This window comes from Triticum urartu, chromosome 5, assembly GCF_003073215.2.
Source record: "Triticum urartu cultivar G1812 chromosome 5, Tu2.1, whole genome shotgun sequence".
Classification (NCBI taxonomy): domain Eukaryota; kingdom Viridiplantae; phylum Streptophyta; class Magnoliopsida; order Poales; family Poaceae; genus Triticum; species Triticum urartu.
Genome location: NC_053026.1, coordinates 512,771,083 through 512,790,010, shown reverse-complemented (window position 1 = coordinate 512,790,010; position 18,928 = coordinate 512,771,083).

The following is an 18,928-nucleotide window of genomic DNA, read 5'->3' as shown; positions in this document are numbered from 1 at the left end:
TTTGGCGGCGACCAGCCCCGCCCCTGTTGCGACCCAGGTCGGTGGAACAGGACGGCGACCGAGCGGGGGAGTGGGTCGGCCTGCTGGGATGGGCCGACGCCCATGGGAAGGCCAGGGGCTCTCCCACCCCTTCGTCTTTCTTTTTCTTTTTCTTTTTCTTTTGTTTTTCCTTTTTCAGCAGCTTTTGCATTTTATTTTGCCACAAATGACTTTGCAAAAATATTCCACTGGCCAAAACAAATTCAAAGAAGTACTGTGCACTGCCATAAAAATGTTGGGGAAGTTTTGAATCCCATTGGATTTATTCAAAAAGAAAAGGGCATTTTAAAAGGCTGTTTTGGCTCTGTTAAAAAGCATTAGGCCCATTTAGAGCTGATGATGATGTTGTGTTCCTTAACAGCAAATAGTTTTGGATTATTTGCTAAAAGGTGAACATTTGCCAACAAGTTTTGATCAACTTCATTTTCACTTTGAATTTGAATGGAATTCAAAGAAGGAATTTGAAATGAGATATTATCCCAACATGATTATTATTCCAAATCTCAGTAGCTTAGCATGATCATGGTGGATTACTGTAGCTCCATTACATTGGGGTGTTACAATTCTCCTCCTCTAAAAGAAATTCTCGTCCCGAGAATTAGGAGGTACAAGGGAAAATATCGGGGTATTCGGCACGGAGTTTATCCTCGCGTTCCCAAGTGGCTTCATCCTTAGTATGATTTGACCATTGCACCTTGAGGAACTTGGTAACCTTCTGGGGTGTTCGACATTCAGCTTCTTCAAGAATGTGGATCGAATGCTCTTTGTATGTGAGATCATCTTGAACTTCAATCAGTTCCGGATCCACTTCACGTTCTGGATCCTTAAAGCATCGACGAAGTTGCGACACGTGGAAGACGTCATGGACGTGAGAGAACTGAGGTGGCAACTCCAATTGATAAGCCATTAGTCCATGATGGGATAGAATGTGGAAGGGACCAATGTAGCGTGGAGCTAGCTTGCCCTTGACTCCGAATCAATGGGTGCCTCTCAAAGGAGTGACACGCAGATAAGCTTGTTCAACAGGTTGATAAGTTGAACCCAGTGTTTCCGGTCATAGTTGCTCTTCTGACGGGACTGGGCCGCCTTGAGATTATCCCGGAAAATGCAAACCTGCTCTTCAGCTTGTTGAATAATGTTTGGACCAATGAGCGTCCGTTCCCCCGTTTCTGACCAATTCAGAGGGCTTCGGCACTTACGTCCATAAAGCACTTTGAAGGGTGCCATTTTCAGGCTGGCTTGATAACTGTTGTTATAAGAGAACTCCGCATAAGGGAGAAATTCTTCCCACTTCTTGCCGAAAGAAATAACACAAGCTCGAAGCATGTCTTCAAGAATTTGATTGACTCACTCGACTTGGCCTTGGGATTGGGGATGATAAGTAGTGCTCCAGGTAATATGAGTACCCATTGCCTCTTGGAAACTATCCCATAACTTCAAAGTGAATATACTGTCGCGGTCTGAACTGATCTCCTTCGGAATGTCATGGAGTGACACAATTCGGGAGATATACAAGTTTGCTAATTGACTAGCAGTGATAGTCTCCTTGACTGACAAAAAGTGAGCAACTTTTGAGAATTGGTCGATGACGACAAAGATAGCATCGTTACCTTTCTGAGACTTGGGAAAGCTAGTGACCAAGTCCAATTTGACCTTATCCCACTTCCATTCAGGAATCGAAAGCGGTTGTAGAAGTCTAGCCGGTTTCTGATGTTCTGCTTTGACGCGACGACAAACGTCACATTCTTCAATATATCAAGCAATGCCTTGCTTCATCTTAGACCACCAATACTTCTGACGAATTTCTAAGTACATCTTGGTACTTCCCGGATGAATAGAGAGAGGGGTGTCATGCGCTTCTTTCATCACCTTCTTTGTCATAAGCTCAAATCGGGGTACCACAATGCGATCTCTGACGTATAAGGTTCCATCTTCACCAAGTGAGAAATCTATGGACTTCTCTAAGGCAAGATCCTTTTTCATCCAATCAACGTGAGCATCTTTGGCTTGAGCAGACTTAATTGCTTTCAGAAGAGTTGGTTCCAGGACAATGTTATTCAGAGAACCCTGTGGAACTAGTTGAAGGTTTAGCTTGCATATCTCTTCATAAAGGCGGGGTTGAGCTTTGTAGACCATGTGATTATTTCAATAAGACTTGCAGCTCAAGGCATCGCCATTACATTAGCCTTGCCAGGGGTATAGGATATATCGAACTTGTAGTCAGCAATAGCTTCCATCCATCGCTGCTGATGAAGGTTCAGATCTGGCTGAGTAAACAGGTACTTCAGACTCTGATGATCGGTGAAGATCTCGCAACGGTTACCGAGAAGGTACTGTTGCCATAGCTTTAGTGCATAGATAACCGCAGCAAGCTCAAGGTCATGAACTGGGTAGTTCTCTTCATGAGGACACACTTGACGGGAGGCATAAGCAATCACTCTGCGCTCTTACATTAGGATACAACCTAATCCTTGTCATGAAGCATCGTAATAGATGACGAAGTCCTTGCGAGAATCAGTGGGAGCAAGCACTGGGGCAGAAGTCATCTTGTCCTTGAGTGCCTGGAAACTTTCCTGACACTTATTAGTCCAATCAAACTTAATGCCTTTGTGTAGCACATTAGTCAGGGACTTGGCAATCTTGGAGAAGTTCTCGACAAAGCGGCGACAATAACTGGCTAGTCCGAGAAAGCTTCTCACTTGCTTGACAGTCTTCGGAGGGGTCCAGTCAAGAATAGCCTGAACGCGCTCTGGGTTGATGGCAATACCATCCTTGGAGAAGACATGCCCAAGGTAGGTTACTTTGGGAAGCCATAATTCGCACTTGGAATACTTGGCATAAAGTTGATGTTCTCGAAGCTTCTCTAGAACAAGTCAAAGATGTTCAACATGTTCTTTTTTTGTTCGAATATACCGGAATATCATCCAGATAGACTACGACGAACTTGTCGAGGTAATCCATGAATATGTAGTTTATCAGACGGGAGAATGTGGCTGGAGCATTGGTCAAGCCAAAAGACATGACGGTGTACTCGTAAGGACCATAACGAGTCACGAATGTGGTCTTCGGAATATCCTCTTCACGAACAAGGATCTGGTGGTAACCCATCCTCAAATCGAGTTTAGAGAATATCGATGAACCAGCCAGTTGATCATACAGATCAATGATTCGAGGAAGGGGATATTTGTTCTGAATTGTAGCTTGGTTCATAGGACGGTAGTCTTGGACCAAACGGTTCATTCCATCGTTCTTCTTCACAAAGACAAAAGGTGCTCCCCAAGGAGAGGAACTTGGACGAATGAAACCACTGCGAAGAGATTTGTCGATTTCCTCCTTAAGTTCAAGGATTTCATGAGGTGGCATCTTGTAGGGTCGTTTGGCAATAGGAACGGTGCCTAGTTTCAAGTCGATGATGAACTCGACAGCCCAGGCAGGGGGTATTCCTGGAAGTTCTTCTGGAAAGATATCTAGGAAGTCGTGAACAACTAGAATATTTTCAATTCCCTCAAGAAGTGTTGAGTTCAATGCATTCAAGACATAAAGTCGTGCTTCAGCATTTTGAACTAGACGAGCATTGTAGCTTACTATCTCATCTGAAGGGTGTAGAAGCTGGACAGTTTTAGTGGCGCAAATGATAGAAGCCGTATGTGATTTCAACCAATCCATTTCCAGAATGAGGTCAATATTGGAGGACTTCAGAATAATGGGGGAGGCAAAAAATTCCAACCCTTCGATTTCAACTAAAATGTTGTGGCTAATCATGGTGGTTTGGCATTAGCCCGCAGGGTTTTTTACCACTAGTGGAGTGTGCATCTCTTCGTATTTAATGCCATGCATGAATGCAAAATCTTCTGATATGTAAGAATGCGATGCTCCTGAATCGAATAAAACATAAGCCGGTACTAAATTAACAAGAAGAGTACCCCTCACAGTGGGAGGCTGGTCTTGAGCTTCATTCATATCAACATGATTGGCCTGACCACGACCATAAGGCATGGCATTATTATTATGGGGCTGATTGTTAATGTTAGTTGAAGGCAGAGCCAACTGGATCTTTTTCTGATTGCACTCTTTGGCAAGGTGACCTGGACGGCCACATTTGAAGCATAGACCATCATTGAGATTGGGAGCAGGAGTTTGGGGTGGTACAGCCCGAAGAGGCTGCCTCTACGGTGGAGGGGGAAGATGAAGTGCAGCATAGGACTGTCTTGGTGCAGGTGCAGTTGGATGATACATGTTGTGGGGGATCTGTCGGGCATATACCCCGCGGCATAACCCGGCATGAAGTATAATCCGGCTAGACTTAGCGACTCACTGGTAACCTGGCGGGCGGGACACATGGATGACAAGGCCCAAGGCCCAGAAGGCCGGTTCATACTATGGTGGGCCGGTTTACAAGGAAAGGCATAAGGAATATTCCCTTATAAAGGAAGCAAGACTAGGACTCGTAATAGAGTAATCCTAATCCTACTAGGACTAGTCATGTAACCCTCCCCTTCAACATATATAAGGAGGGGCAGGGCTCCCCAAAGAGGGACGAGGCAAGAAGAAACAATCTTTAGGGCTAAACACAAAGAGCCGGTTTAACGGCGAATCCCTCGTGATGATAATGAGACCTAGCCACAAACAACATGTAGGGTTGTTACCGGATGATGTTTTCCGGGGGCCGAAGCTGTCTAAATCCTTGTCTTGTGTTGCGTCTCTCGATTCCGCTCAACCCCTCTCAAGCTACCACATAGATGCATTAGCCTCACGACTAAGTCCTCACACTCGGGCATCTGTCGTGACAATTTCATGACAGTTGGCGTCCACTGAGGCCTGCGCATGGTGCTGATGTGTTCTTGAAAGGATTTTTTTAGGGTTCAAGAAGCTACGACCCGCCGCATCAATAAGAGCCGACGTGGAAGAATTCACGTCAACTATGAATTTTATTAGTAAAAATATGAAAAAAAATTCAGCGGCGGCATTTACAAGTTTGAGACGAGAGAAGCTAAGGTTCGGCGTTCTGTGCGCTGCCGCCAAAGCGACATGACAAATCAAAGCCAGATCGATAAAGGAAGCCGACAGGATTTTCGCTGAGCCGCCGTACGCCGCGTCATATCAATCCGCAAGTTGCCGCTGCTGCGTATATACGCTTGAAGCTCCGAGTATGCAGTGTCCCATTTGCTGTCTCGAGAGAATCAACCGCTGCTGCTTCTTGGAGTCCCAAGGGCCTTCACGTGAAGCTAAGCAGCATTGTTTTATGCTTACATTACCGATCAAGAACTAGTACTCTGATCAGCCGGCTACTAGTACTGGTGCTTGTCACGTCAAGCTACAATTTTTTGGTTCCCCACAGCACGTCAAGTTACAGAGATTAGGGTTACGTGCGCTGCTTCACGCGTCTGGGCGTCCCGTCGAATCAGATTGGAATTTGCGTTTCTGCTACTGCACCACCTACGAAGTCGAGTCTGACAGGTGTTTCTGTCTCCAGCAAGATCAAGACCTAAGGCTGCGGTTGTCGTTGTCCGATCCACCGAGTTTTCTATTGCTTGTCGTTTGAAGACCTGAGGTAAAACAACAATCAGCTGCCTTTAATTCACACGAAGATCGAAGGAATCAAAGAAAGGAAGAAAAGTGCTACTCCGTCGCTGGGGAGGACACCTTGGGTAACCTTGCCACCGTGGCCTCGTGCTGCGTCGTCCTAATCCGCCGCCACGCCTTGAACCGCCACGCCACGGCTCGGCCATGCGCCCCGCCTCCACAGGCGTTTCTTCGAGTCGAGCTTGGGGTCAACCTCGCCTCTACCTAGTTGCCACCACGAGAAGCTCCATCCACCGAGGGAAGTTCTGCTGCTGTAGCACTATGCGCCGCTGATCTGCTCAAAAAACAGTGTGTGCGGACGGAGACAAAAGCAAGGTTTGACCGGTTCTAAAGTGGCATTAGATGCAGCCCACGTGGGATCAAAATAGAATTTGTTGCTATACACATGAGGGCCATGGCTCGGGTTTTCGAGTGGACTGATGGATACGAGCGGGGTCCGCCGGCTGGACACCTCTGAGACCTGACTGGCGCATAATTTTGATTCCCTATCTGACGAGGAGAATGTTGCTGGTTACCTCATCGACCGGACATGCCAGCAGCTATTATATGTGGATCGTAAATCTTTTAAATAAATCAGATGATATCCATTTAGTTTAGTTTTTTATCAGTACTTGTTAATTTTTTGTGAAAACAACTACTCTGCCCTATAGTGTTGTTATATACAGATAAATTATTCATTACAAAAGTTTTGATATACCGTGGATATGGAGCATGCGCCAGCGTCATTTTTATGGCGTTCGTCCGCCGTCCCCGCATCCGGGTCATACATCCGGCCTGGTCTACATCAACATACGACCGACTCGCCCGTCCGTGCCGGTTTACAACACCGGTGCTGACTTTCCCCGTCCGTACCGGCTTACAATGCCGCAGCCAACTCCTTTACAGTCAGGACAAGTCAAGTGGTATCCATCTAAAGTTATTTTTGGTGCATATTGTTTTTGTCAAAGAAACAATTACTCGGGTCGGCAATATTTTTTTTCCAGGATAATGATTCATTGTAAAGATGGTGTCATGCTGTATCTATGGAGTACGCGGACGTACATAAGTCGCTGCCTCTATGGACCCGGTCTACATTAACTCGTCCGCTCGCGCGGGTTACTGCGCCCGCAATTAACTCGCCCGTCCGAGCGGATTACCGCGCTTGCTATTACTCGCCCGCCCGCACGGCTTACCGAGCCTGCGGTTGACTCTCCCATCCGCACCGGCTTACAAAGCCGCAGCCGGCTTATCTGTCTGCTCTCACGGCCGACTCGGTCGTGATTGGTTTTAGCATCACCAAGGTGATCATCAAATCCGTGACGGATAATTTCTGGCCTAACATACTAGGTGAAATCCATCTAAATCTAGTTTGCACACATTGTTTTTGTCAAAGAACAATTACGTTGGTTTGTATCTTTTTTATATGCAGGACAGTTATTTCAAAGTGGCATTTATACCACGAATGATTGTCCTTGCCATGTCGCTCAATAGAAGCGCCTAAATTGCCGCTCTTGCGGACCAATCTACATCAACATACTGGGCTGCGCCTGTCTGCATGAGCTGTTTATTGAGTAGGAGCACGTCACTGCTTGGGTAGACCGGTTTTCTTCTAACAAATTGGAGGTAAATTATCATTCAGCCGCCGTCTGCACTGGATGGCTCAATGGACATGCACACAAGTCGCCGCCACTACAGTTTTGTTAAACTTCAAACAACCAGTTGGAAGGAACCATTGGCCGAGTTGCTGACACGGCTCATACATGATCATTTATAGCCCGCCGCAGTCACCTCAACCTTCTGTGGATTCACATTACATTATCAATGCCAAGGATATACAATGAGTGTTGCGAAGACCATTAACTCGCCACCTTGCTTCCAGCTTCAACATATGACAGCAGTCCGCTGTTCAGTTGTATGCCAGTTTATATCAGGGCCAAGTATGAAGAATCTCAAGCCAACTCCTCAAGTCGCCTTGCGACTCGGGGGCTACAATGATATGACTCAAGCAAGTGTTGCTAGTTTTTAGTGAATTCAAGAACCCTAGGACGTTGGAGGGAAAGATAACCCGGTCCCGGAGGCTACTACCATATTGATGAAAATTTAAAGGCTGTCAGATGATTTCTGATTCAAAAGGAAGAATGCCAGTTTAAAATCCAGTTCAAGGGAAATCTGTTCTCCCACAAAGCTCTGAAGCTCTCCAATCCGTTTTAAGAATTTCCGGTTCAAAAAGAATTAATCTCTCGCAAGTTCGAGTTTAAAGGCCGTCAGAAAATTTCCGACTGAAAGATTCCTGTTTAAAATCCGGTTCAAGGGAAAGATGTCTCCCACAAAGCTTTGATGCTCTCAGTATCCGATTTAACATCTGGTTCAAGAAGAAATATCTCTCGCAAAGTTTGAGTTCTCAGAAAAGTTACAAGGGGGCTTTTGTTTATAAAGCAGAGTCATGTTTACCCATTGATCCGGCTTATAAAGCCATATATAAAAAAAATCACTTGGAGGCTTGGTTGTATTCGAACCATAGCTACACCTCTTGATCAGCATAAGGCCAGCAGGGAAATCACTTGGGGGCTTGGTCGTATTCGAACCATAGCTACACCTCTTGATCGGCGTAAGGCCACCAGGGAAATCATTTGGGGGTCAACGAGAGTGTTGCAAAAGCACAACTCAAACATAGGCACCCACGGAGCACAACTCAAAATATTGCTCGGGGGCTCTTTGCTTCTCAAAGAACAAAGAGTCTACACCCTTGTAATAGGCTATCAAGCCAGGCTTGGAAGCCAGGTGTATTCACCTAAAACCCCGGGTTATCCTGCCTCTTTAAGTAAGCCACTCCGTCTAGGTAATCCTGGTATGACCTGCCGAACGTTTGACAAGTCAATCTCATAGACCCTGAACTTGTCAAAGTTAAAACGACGATTGGTTAATGTGAGGTCCATCTTAAAAGGCTTTGTAAAATGGTTTAACTCAGTGGCCTGGCAGCCCATGAAAAGGCTCGATTTTGGGCCTGGCAGCCCATGAAAAGCCTCGCATGTTATTTTTATGTTTTTATTTGCCATGTTTTTTCTCCTTTGATAAGGCTTATAATATTTTATGATAAACCGACGTTTATTGACCCGGCTTGGCTTTCAACTACAAGTTGTCAGTACATGATCAGTTATAATCCGGTGCTTATTGACCCGGTCTGGTTTCGACTACAAGTCACCAGTATTATATATGGATAATTCGATGTTTATTACAACCCGGTACAGTTTTACTATAAACTGTCAAGACATGGGAGGAGTTATCAGTACTCAAAATTTGGGTTATCACCCTTACTACAAAAAGTTGGTAAACCAATGATGTGATTCAATGTCATAGGTATGATATATTTCATATTTGATTATTCTTAAGTGCAGCCTTGGTTATAAACCCGGGTTATATGTTGGGCATTATGACCCGTCCAGCGGTAAACCGCCAGGACACTTTAAACTTGTTGTATGCAGAAACAGGTTAAATAAAGCATGATTATAAATCACCGGCATTTATTAACCTGGCCTGACTTTCGACTATAAGTCGCCAGTATGATGATAAATTATCTAGTGTTTGTTAACCCAGACTGGCTTGATATTATAAGTCGCCAGTATATATTTGGATTGCGCCATTGGAATCATGCGCTCATATATCTGACGCTTCTGTGCTGACAGGCCCGAGGATGAGCCACCATCACGGCTGCGCCTGAGGGATCCCCAGTGTTCCTGAAGACCAGTCTCAACCTGAATAGCCTTGTTCACTATGGTGGCGAAATCAGCAAAGTCATGTACCAGGAGCGCTAGCTTGATATCAGGGTGAAGTCCATCTCAGAACTTTTCTTGCTTACGAGCATCAGTAGCAATGTCTTATTTAGCGTAATGGGACAAGTCCAAGAATTCCCGCTAATATTCATCTACAGACTTGTTGCCTTGGGTGAGGTTATGGAACTCTCGCTTCTTCTTGTCCATGATTCCCAAAGGAATGAAGCGAGCACGAAAAGCAGCTTGGAAATCCGGCCAAGTGATGAACGTTCCAGCAGGTAGGATATGCCTATGGTTGTCCCACAATTGAGCAGCGGGACCCTTCAGAAAGAATGATGCAAAGGTGACATAGATAGAAGGAGCCACACTAGCAGACTCCATTTCATACGTGATGTCGCGGAGCCAGTCATCAGCATCAAGGGGCTGAGTTGAGCTGCGGTAAATAGTTGGGTTGAGGCGCATGAAGTCCTGTAGAGTTACTGGAGTTGGATGTTGATTCGTGCTCGGACGAGGAAACATAGCCATCATTCCTTCCATGAACTGGCGGTTCAGCTTAGTTTGTTGCATCATTCCAGCAAAGAATTCGGGCGATGGTGGATCGTTGGCACCACGGCCACGACCAACGGGTCTAACCATCCTGCTAACATGTAAGAGGGGGTAGTTCAGCATTGAGCATTTGCAAAGACAAGGATCATTCATGATAAAACATGCATAATGAAAGAGGTATGTTGGATACCACATAGTATTCAACACGACAGAGTGTGTACTATTCAAAATACTATTCTAAGGAATAACTATGGCTTATCCAACTTTGGGGTGAATGTGGTCATGGGATCGTAATGTTAGAGTTAGTAAATTCTGTCGGATCACGGGTTCCGGCAAAACCCTTGAGGTTCAAACACTGGGGTGCGTGCGAATATCTCCCCCCCTATCGATCCATGTCCTAACTTAGCCTAGATCTCATGAACTAACTCGACGAACTCGCAACACAAGGACACAAGATTTATACTGGTTCGGGACACCGTTGTAGTGTAATACCCTACTCTAGTGTGGTGGTGGATTGCCTCTTGGGCTGAGGATGAATCGTACAAGGGGAAGAACAGCCTCCTGAGGTTGAGGTGTTCTTGTGCTTGGCAAACTTGTGTGTGCTCTGGTCTTTCTTTCTTTGTGCGTCTGTGATCCGGTCTCTCTCTCCTAGCTATGGTGGTGGCTAGTTCTATTTATAGAGGCCATGGTCCTTGTCGGTGTACAAAAAGAGGGGTACACTTTTTGTACCCCTATAACTGTGCACGGGCAGTCTGAGCCACGGGCACCACCACACCAAGCAAGGCAAGGGAGGTGAGCCAGGGTAAGACCGAAGCTCAAGAGAACTAGAACGACGCCAAGGCCAAGACCACGAAGAGCAAAGGGGACGAAGCGGACTCCCTCGACAAGATCCTTGCCGGGAGACAGTTCTAGCAGCCCCGGCAAGACCCTTGCCGCGGCGACTCGTCCCGCGCGTACGGAGCAAATCACCCTTGAGTCTGCTGCCCCCAAAGGGCTAGGATTTGGGAGACATCCCCGTGGCGGCATGCAGATCTTTGTGAAGACATTCAAGATCAGATACGCACTAAGGAGACGACAACCCTTGGCGGGATCCCAGCTGAGGAAGACCACAAGGCCCCCGGCAAGAGCCTTGCCGAGGATGACAGCAGGCACCTCGGCAAGGCCCTTGCCGAGGACACCCACAGGGCCACCATCAGGCCCACGCTGACTAAACCTCCACCACCGCATGCATGCAACTGCCGACCCAACCAGCTGGGCAGGCACCTGCATGGCGGCATGCAGATCTTCGTGAAGACCCACCACTGCGCCACCTCAGCTGCCTGCCTACCTACATGGCATCGCAGGCGTCGCTGGTCAGGGCGCGTGTCGATACAAGAAGGAGCGGCGACGGACGAGATAGGTTTCTCCCCCGTCCCCGATAAAGCAAGGACACCTAAGCAAGACGCATTAAAGGCGCCTTGTCATGTAATGCGAGGGATAACCTCGCATCACTGTACCCTTTCCACCTCCAGTGTGCCACTGTGGCAACCCCTTTTTCTATAAAAGGAGGCCCGAGGTGACCAGAGGAGGGATTCGGCCTTTTGGAGCTCCTCACGCCCCATAGCTAGCTCAGGAACACAAATATACAATCCACCAAAGTAGGAGTAGGGTTTTACGCATCCTCGCGGCCCGAACCTGGATAAACGAACCGTGTGCTATCTGTTTGATCCGCTCTTCTCACGACCCCGCGCCCCGCTAACCACAGTAGGGATTCTTGTGATCCCATAGGTGTCGTTCCCACCGACATCTTTGGCACGCCAGGTAGGGGCTCAGTTGTGAGAATTGGCTTTAGCAGTTAGTTCGGCACTTCTTCTTCATCATCATGGCGCCCAAGAAGAAGACGACGGTGGCGGTTGGCCAGTCGGAAGCCGAATAGCCCGTCCCGACGCGGGCGAGCAGCGGACCGGTCGTAGAAAGGACCCGAGGCGCTGCTCGCGAACACCAACACCATCCCAGCAGCAGGAGTTTGGGAGGCGGCAATGTTTGTGCGCCTGCTAACGGGCCACACGTCGCCAAATCCAAAGGCGGAGCCAAGCCCTTCGCGGGTGGATCGGGGCCTTCTAGGGTCATCGCCGCCCCACCCGAAGGCTACGCAAGGGCCTCCAAGACTCCCACGCCGGCACCAACAGCGCGCTCCTCCCAGGCAGCGCGCGACAAACGGCGTAATCATGCTGAAGATCCCGGGCGTCGCCGCAGGAAGAGCCCCGAGCGCCACTCCTGGGACGTAGAAGACCTGCCCACTCGCCGAGGCGCTGGTGAAAACGGCATGCGACCACGGGGTCGTGATAGAGCTCCTTCTGACATGGTCAGAAGTCGAAGCGCGTCGTGATCCGTGCAGGTTTCGCTGCCACTGACGCCAGCAGAGGACCTGGCGTGTGCGCAGATGCTCCTCGACTTTCCTCCCACTACAGGGAAACTCGACGAATGGAGAGCCACTATCCGAAGCCATGTTGCGGTGGCCAACAAAGACGAACCAAGTCCGGTGGGGCCCCCGGGTCGACGCTCCAATGGAGTCTCATGGACCAGTGGCGGAAAAGCCGCCGGCGCCGACCACAGTGCATTCACCTCTTCCCCGTCCGGTACCGCGGACGCCAGCTCGTAGCGACGTCGCGGGCGACGACATCTCCATAGCATCGTCTGACCCGCAGACCCACTGTGACCAGTGCCAAGTTCTTCGGGAACGAGCCCATGAAGACGCTCGAACCACTATCGAGCGCCGGCGCAGAGCACGCCACCAGTTAGACAGGCGAGCAGGTCATGTTGTGAACCACCCGGCCCCGGAGAGCCCTGGAGGCCTACCTTACGAGGTAGGCCGTCCGGATTTTACCCGTGAGCTGCGGCAGTTCCAGTGGCCCACTCACCGCACCTTCAAACCTGACATTGGCGAAAAGTACAACGGCAAGACTCACCCGTCTGAGTTCCTCAGAATCTACACCATTGCGATGCAAGCCGCCGGAGCCCGCGACGATAAGGTGCTTGCGAATTACATTCCATTCGCTCTTAAACCCAACGCCATGTTGTGGTTGATGCACTTGCTGGTAGACTCTATTTCCTCTTGGTCAGATTTGTGCCATGAGTTTGTGGGCGCCTTTACTGGAGGTCACCAAGCCCATGGCCAAGCAAGCGACCTGCATGTCATTCCCTAGAAGGGAGGCGAGAGTCTGCGCATGTATATACAGAGGTTCAGCCGGGTACAGTACAATATCCCTGATGTTCACCCTGCCGCCATCATCAGCGCGTTCCATCAGAACGTGCGTAACCGCAAGATGCGCGAAGAACTGGCAATGAACAAGGTGAAAGATGTGGCAGAACTCTATGTTCTTGCTGACAGATGTGCCTGAGCAGAAGAGGGAAGGAAGTACCCCGGCGAACATGCCGGCGTGGAAACCGACTCCTCAGATGAGGATACTGCCACCCCGGCGAAGAAAGGCCGGCGCCGCAACAGGAACCGCAAAGGTAAAGCTGTGCTTGCCGTCGAGGGATCTGACGACGCCGGCTCTGCCAAGAAAACCAAGGCAGATGACCCCGACAAGGAAATTGCCGGATGTGTCGCCTGCCGGGCCTTGGCGGCTGCCGAGAAGCCAGGAAACTCCGACAAGCAATACTGCAAGATCCATCGCACCAAAGGCCATGATCTCCAGAACTGCCGATAGGTTGAGCTCCTTGCTGAGAAGCAGAGGGCTGAATATGAGAGGCGGGACAAGGAGGAAGGCCAGGATGGTGCTGAGGAGTCTGGCAAGAAGTGTGACGGCCAGGCGGGCCGTCGCGGCAGAGATAAACAGCGGGAGAGGCCCGCCCGGGGCCGTGACAAAAAGCCATAAGACGATGATCACGAAGAGGACGATGAGTCTGGTGACCAAGAATTTCAGAAAGCTACAGAGACCATGTGCGTCGATGGCGGCGCCTCGCTGCATACCTCTCACCGCCAGTTTAAACAGTGGGCGCGTGAGATTACAGCGGCGGAACCGTCGTTTGATGCCCAAAGGCCGCTGAAGTGGTCCAGCACACCTATCATTTTTGACACTGAGGATCACCCTGATCACAAGACTGCAGTCGGGTGCTTGCCATTGTTGGTTTCACCAACAATACGCAACCTCAAGGTGACAAAGATGCTAGTCGATGGCGGGGCCGGTCTGAACTTAATCTCGCCTGCCGTGATCGAGAAATTGCAGATTCCTGATGAAGACCTCGAAGAGACGGGCACGTTTCAGGGGGTCAACCTGGGAAGAAGTCAACCAAAGGGAAAGGTCACGTTGCCCGTGACTTTTGGGAGTGATCTAAACTATAGGACAAAAAGGATTGCGTTCGACGTTGCCAAGATCCCCTTGCCTTACAACGGGATCCTTGGCCGCTCAACGCTGGCCAAGTTCATGGCGGCATCACATTACGCCTGCAACACCCTGAAGATGCCGGGGCCTGTGACGATCATCACCGTCCCATCAGACAAGAAGGATGCACTAATTTGCGCTGACCAACTCTACCAAAAAGCAGTTGCAGCAGCCGCCACTGCTAAGGCGCTTGCTCCTGCCGCTGGAGCCTCGGGAAGGCAAAAGAAGAAGACTGGTGAGACCTCAGGCACCCACTCGGGCAAGCGCACCTCTTCGGAGTGTAGCGCTCCCGTCGAGGACGTGCCAGAGAGCTCCGCCGACAGAAACAAGAAGTCCAGGGCCACACCGTCGGGAACCAAGAAGGTTTATGTCAAGGAGGACGGCACGGGAGGAGCTTTTACCATAAGCTCCACCCTTGACGACAAATAGGAAGACGCGCTCGTCACCTTCCTGCGAGCGAATGTCGATGTGTTTGCATGGCAAGCATCCGACATCCCCGGTGTTCCTAGGGAGGTGATTGAGCACCACCTTGCTGTCTGTCCTCATGCGCGGCCCGTCAAGCAGAGGGTCAGAAAGCAAGCTTTGAAACGACAAGAGTTCATCGTAGAGGAGATTCGGAAACTGGAAGCAGCGGGTTTGGTAAGAGGAGTGCTCCATCCAACGTGGTTGGCCAATCCAGTGGTAATGCGCAAGGTGAATGGGAAGTGGAGGTTGTGTATTGATTACACGGATATTAATAAGGCTTGTCCCAAAGACCCCTTCCTGTTGCCGCGCATCGACCAGATTGTTGACTCCACAGCTGGGTATGATCTGTTGTCATTCCTTGATGCCTACTCCGGCTACCACCAGATCTTCATGACAAGGGAAGATGAAGAGAAAACGGCATTCATCACCCCATGTGGTACGTGTTGCTTTATACAGATGCCTTTTGGGTTGAAGAGTGCAGGTTCAACGTTTGCAAGGGCGATCCAGATTGGTTTTGAACCCCAGCTCCATAGAAATATGGAAGCTTATATGGATGATATAGTGGTCAAAACCAAGAACAGGGAAACCCTCATATCAGATTTACAAGAAACATTTGCAAACCTACGCAAGATCAATCTCAAGCTGAACCCTGAGAAGTGCGTCTTCGGCGTCCCGTCTGGCAAGCTTCTCGGGTTCTTTGTGTCACAGCGTGGGATAGAGGCCAATCCGGACAAGATCAAAGCAATAGAGTAGATTGAAGCGCCCAAGCGAGTCAAGGATGTGCGTCGGCTTGCTGGTTGCGTTGCCGCCATGAGCATGATCATTTCCACCGAGCGCGCCCTTCCCTTTTTCAAGATTTTGAAAAAGGCGGGCCCGATGGAGTGGATGCCAGAAGCCGAAGCAGCATTGCAAGATTTGAAGAGGTACCTCTCCTCCGCGCCAATACTAGTTGCGCATAGGCCACAGAAACCATTGCTGCTGTACCTGGCGGCAACGAACCAGGTGGTCAGCGCCGCACTAGTGGTGCAGAGAGAAATTGATGATGAGGTAATAGCAGCGACGGAGCCCGATGCCACCGATGCCGAGACGACGCAGACAATTGAAGTGCCGCCAAAGAAGAATATGATGCAGCACCCGGTCTCCTTTGTTAGTTCCCCCCTGCAGGGGGCTAGATCGAGGTACTCCGGTGTGCAAAAACTGCTCTTCGGCCTTCTTATGGCCTCGAGGAAGCTGCGTCACTACTTCCAGGCGCACGAAATCACCGTCATCACTCGCCTCCCTCTGCAATGGATATTGCACAATCCAGACGCAACGGGAAGGATCGTAGAGTTGGCACTGGAACTGTCCAGCTTTGGCCTCAAGTTTGAGAGTACCTCGACGATTCAAAGCCGATTCCTGGTGGATTTCGTTGCAGAATGGACCGCGACGCGTGACGAAGAAACCCAAGAGACTGCTCTCCCCGGCAAGGAGGCAAGTTGCGACTGGATCATGTACTTTGATGGAGCTTTCTCCTTACAGGGTGCCGGGGCTGGCGTACTGCTTGTCGCGCCCACCGGAGAGCACCTCAAGTACGTGATCCAGATGCACTTCCCCAGGGAGGTGTCAACAAACAATATGGCTGAGTACGAAGGGCTGCTTGCCGGTCTTAGGAACGCGGCGGACCTCGGAATCAAGAAACTCGTCGTTAGAGGCGACTCGCAACTTGTCCTCAAGCAAGTCAACAAGGATTACAAGAGCCCGTTGATGAAGGCCTACGTCAATGAAGTGACAAAGCTGGAAGAGCGTTTTGACGGTATACAGGCAGAATACGTTCCCCGAGCGGAGAATGATATCGCCGATTACCTGTCAAAATGCGCTGCCCTCAAGCTACCTGTGGAACCAGGTACCTTTGTGCTTCGGCTAACTCAGCCATCCGTTGATCCATCAACAAAGCAGAACAAGAGGAGAAAATCAGGGTCCGGCAAGTACTTTCCCGCCGAGCTCCCCGAAGCCGACGGCAAGGATGTTGCCGGAGACACTGAGCCCGCCACAGGACGGCTAGCTCCGGCAGAGCATCAAGCTCTTGCCATGGAGATAGCTGCTCCGATAGCAGAGGAAATGCCTTTAGTCCTCGCCGTCGAGCCCCATCTCCAGCGTGGGCACAGCATACCGTCCGATTCCTCCAAATAGGGGAACTTCCTGAGGAGCAGGAAGAAGCAGAAAAAGTAGCCCGTCGCTCTACTATGTACCAGTTCGTCGATGATGTCCTGTACAGAAAGAGGCCGAACGGCGTGAAATTGAAGTGTATCCCTCGAGAGGAAGGACTGGGGCTGTTGGCGGAGATACATGGAGGCATATGTGGATCCCACATCGGGTCAAGGGCCCTTGCGGGCAAGGCTTCTTCTGGCCCACCGCCCTCCAGGATGCGACAACACTAGTCACCAGGTGTGAAGCATGTCAGTTCCATTCAAAGAAGCTTCATCAGCCAGCTCAAGCCCTTCAAACCATTCCTCTCTCCTGGCCCTTCTCGGTCTGGGGCTCGACATACTGGGCCCTTTCCCCCGCGCTGTCGGGGGCTTTGAGTACTTGTACGTCGCAATCGACAAGTTCATAAAGTGGCCAGAAGTGGAAGCAGTGAGGAAGGTCACAGCTCAGTCAAATTCTTCAAGGGACTAGTGTGCCGTTTTGGTGTACCCAACAGGGTCATCACTGACAATGGTACACAGTTCACAAGCTGCACCTTCATGCAATATACCCAAGACCTCGGCAGCAAAGTCTATTTCGCTTCCGTTGCCCACCCACGAAGCAATGGTCAAGCTGAGAGGGCAAACGCCGAAGTACTGCGAGGCTTAAGGACAACGACCTTTGACAGGCTGCACAAGAGTGGAAGGCGCTGGATTGATGAATTGCCGGCGGTTCTTTGGTCAATCAGAACGACACCAAATTGAGCCACCGGCCAGACACCCTTTGCCCTGGTATACGGGGCAGAAGCAGTTCTCCCCATGGAACTCATATACGGGTCACCTCGAGTACTCGCTTATGATGAGCTTGAGCAAGAGCAATTGCGGCAAGATGATGCAACGCTCCTTGAGGAAGATCGTCTTCAGGCGGCTGTGAGAGCAGCGTGCTACCAGCAAGCCTTGCGCCGCTACCATAGCCGCAAGGTTCATGCCCGAAGCTTTGAGGAAGGCGACCTTGTTCTTCGGCGCGTTCAATCGGCCAAGAATTCCAACAAGTTGACGCCAAAGTGGGAAGGCCCTTATCGGGTGATACGAGTCACCAGGCCTGGTGCAGTCCGCCTGGACACCAAAGATGCCGTTCCGGTGAGTAAATCCTAGAACATTGAGCATCTTCGCAAGTTTTACCCATGAGGCGCGGCTTGCCGGGCCCCCCGGCAAGCCACCTTTTGTACGAAGCCTTGCCGATGATGCATGTAACCCTTTGTACAAAGCCAGGCGCAGACCCTGAGCATAAATAAATGAAGCGCTGGCGCCCTAAGTTATAGCATGCATGCTAGGTCGAGTCTCGTCCTTGGTTAGGGTTGATAGTGCTTAGCGGCGACTAACCCCTAGCTTAGAGGTAGAGTGTGTGTCTCTTTGTCTTTCTTTTGTCTTCTTTGGTTCACAGGACACACAGATATCCGTGCCAAACCACTTAGGGAGGAAAAAAAGAGGAACATACCAGCATCTAGCCCCCGGCAAGCCAGTATTGCCGGGGGCTGCAAGAGCAAAGATTCACCCACGGCGAACCAGGGTTGCCGGGGACTGCAGCTTTAGATAAGTTCTTCATCCCTTATCATGCATTCCATTATGGACTGAGGTATGTGAAAAACCTCGTTTTCCCCTAAGCTACCATGCTCCCATAACTCTAGGCCCTAGGGCTTGTTCCTGGGGCCAAGTTTGGTCGTAGTCGCGGCAGCGAAAGGATGAAACAAGGAGCCTGAACCCGCCTCATCCCTGCCTCCGCCAAAGGCATGAGGAAGGTCGAGCGAAGTGGGGAGACGGCAAGGCCTGTTGCCGGGCAAGGAAATGTTTATCTTGAAGATATCAAGGATTTACTCCATGTCGTGGGTTCCACCCGCAAACAAATGACCCAGCAAGCATCCCTTTTTCATTAAAAAAACATTCCACTCAGGTACAGTCCATAGGGAATGAAAAACATGAATGATGGGATTACAAGTTTTAAATTCAACAAAGGCCC